The sequence below is a fragment of the Cucurbita moschata genome, unplaced genomic scaffold, assembly GCF_002738365.1.
Source record: "Cucurbita moschata cultivar Rifu unplaced genomic scaffold, Cmos_1.0 Cmo_Scf00119, whole genome shotgun sequence".
In the NCBI taxonomy this organism is placed as follows: Eukaryota; Viridiplantae; Streptophyta; class Magnoliopsida; order Cucurbitales; family Cucurbitaceae; genus Cucurbita; species Cucurbita moschata.
The window spans coordinates 64,130-66,399 of record NW_019268635.1 but is presented as its reverse complement, the minus strand read 5'-3'; positions in this window follow the sequence as shown (position 1 = coordinate 66,399).

The following is a 2,270-nucleotide window of genomic DNA, read 5'->3' as shown; positions in this document are numbered from 1 at the left end:
CTAAAGCTCCGATAGTAAATGATATGGAATCAACCCAAGGAAAAGTATGAAACGAATTACCTTGAGGATCAAGATCAAAGGTAAAGAAAACTCGTTTCTAAACTTGTGATTCGAATCAATCCACAAGAGGTTTGATCACTACCACTTGAATGATTCTAGCATGCAAGTTTTAAACACAAGAATTTGTAGGTAGGTTACAATATAACCTTAACTCCTATATTTAAAACAAACAAACATTTAAATTATAATTAAATAGTGCAATGAATGAAATGTGCTTATTTGTCATCTTTGGACTAGTTCCATAAATTTTAGTTGAGTTCATTAAATGCAACTTAAAGTGCATTTAGTGCATCTATTTCTTGAAGCTCAACTTTGCACAACATATAATGGAGGTCTCCAACGTCTTATAGAATTTCCTTTGATGAGTTCACCATAGTTTGAATATAAGTGTACAAGGTTTGTTATAGCTTCTTCACTCTCGTCCTTGTAATTGGACCTCGAGGTATGGAAATTCCTTGGTTGTGGTTCATATCAGGACCTTATGGACCTACAGATTATAAGCTTCAATGATACAAAATTAATTAATTAAACTCTTTAATTAATCAATTTCCATTCATTAACTATAAGTCACTCCACTATAGACCTAGAGTTGCACCCTTATGCACTGTAGGATAAGTTATGTTCATTGATATAACCATTACAAGCAAGTCGATCCTTCACGAGTTGTTCATAATTACAGCTGGGTCAAAAGTCCGTTTTACCCCTGTAATTACATCTTTGAATTTGTCTTAGCATATATGCTTACTTCAAGTTATTGAAGTGTCGTAAACTAACTTTACTATTCTTCCATAATCTCAAAATTTGTTTAATAGGCAATTTTTAAAGCAATGAGTTTGATAATAGCTTATAATTCTTTTTTTAATACGTGAGACTATACTTAATATAGTCTTGTTTTCTCCTCTTACCTCACAATTTTACAAAATTGTACTTAATATAGTCTTGTTTTCTCCTCTTATCTCACAATTTTACAAAATTGTATTAGGTTTAGAGTTGGAAATCAATTCCACTTTCTATCAAGTAATTTTAGTACACAATATTCTCATACTATTCATTATGATTTGATCATAATGTCTTGATAGATTTACCAAAATGGATTTCAACTTTAGTCTAATTTTTCTTGAACTTTTCGAAAAAAAAAAAATAAATAAATAAATAAAATAAATTACATTTGGTAAAGATACTTATATATTGAATAATCATCAATCAAATCGATAAAATGTTAACAATATTCTTTAGATTTTGCATTCAGCAAACCACTTGAGTCAGAATGCTTGAGCCCAAAATTCTCTTTGGTCTTGTAGCCTTATTCAATAAAAGCCCAATGATTATCTTGCATCAAATGCCAGATCCATAGACATGTAATGTAATAACTCCAACATTTAGAGAATTACCTTTTACTAGTCTTTTCATTGTATTCAATTTGATGTTAATGCTAAAGACAAGTATCATTCTTTAGGAGAAAACAATTTGTCTTTTTATCCTTGATTCTTTAATCATGAATATCTCAATATTTCGTAGTATAGTAAGTGTTAACGTTTTAACATATATTAATTGTACTAGCTGAACATATTTTCAAACAAATTTGAAAATATAAACTTTAATAGTTTTCAAAGAAACTCCTATATGAACTACTTAATAATTAAGTTTAAGAAATTGAATTTCTTTCATGGTTACTTAAAACACCATGTTCAATAGTAACAATTTTTACTTAGCATCTTAATGTCTCCCAATACACCTATTGAGATTGATTTCCTAGTGTAACTAGTAGCATCTATTCTACCTCATCAAGTATTTTTCAAGAATTATATATAAATGTAATGAAGAAAAAATCTTGATAGTAGATCTTATATCAACTATCCAGGTGGTGTCACCCAGTCTCCACCAAAAATCTAGTAAATCAAATTTACTTTCATTTAGATTTTTCTTCCCATAGAGTAATTTTGAAAGTTTCTCTCACTATAACTTTGAAAGTTTCTCTCACTATAACTGTCCTGCTAATTACTAACTATTTCCTATCATAGCTTTAGTCATAAGATTTTTCTTCAATTTTTGTAATACTTAATTTCTATATCATTCAGATAACTATCTAAATTTAGCTTTTATTGATTTAAACATCTCACATGTTTTTGTCATTTTCTTATCTTTTAGTCATGACATGGAACATGTCAACTAGGAGACATGAACAAAGCTTTCTCATCACCTTTGATTCA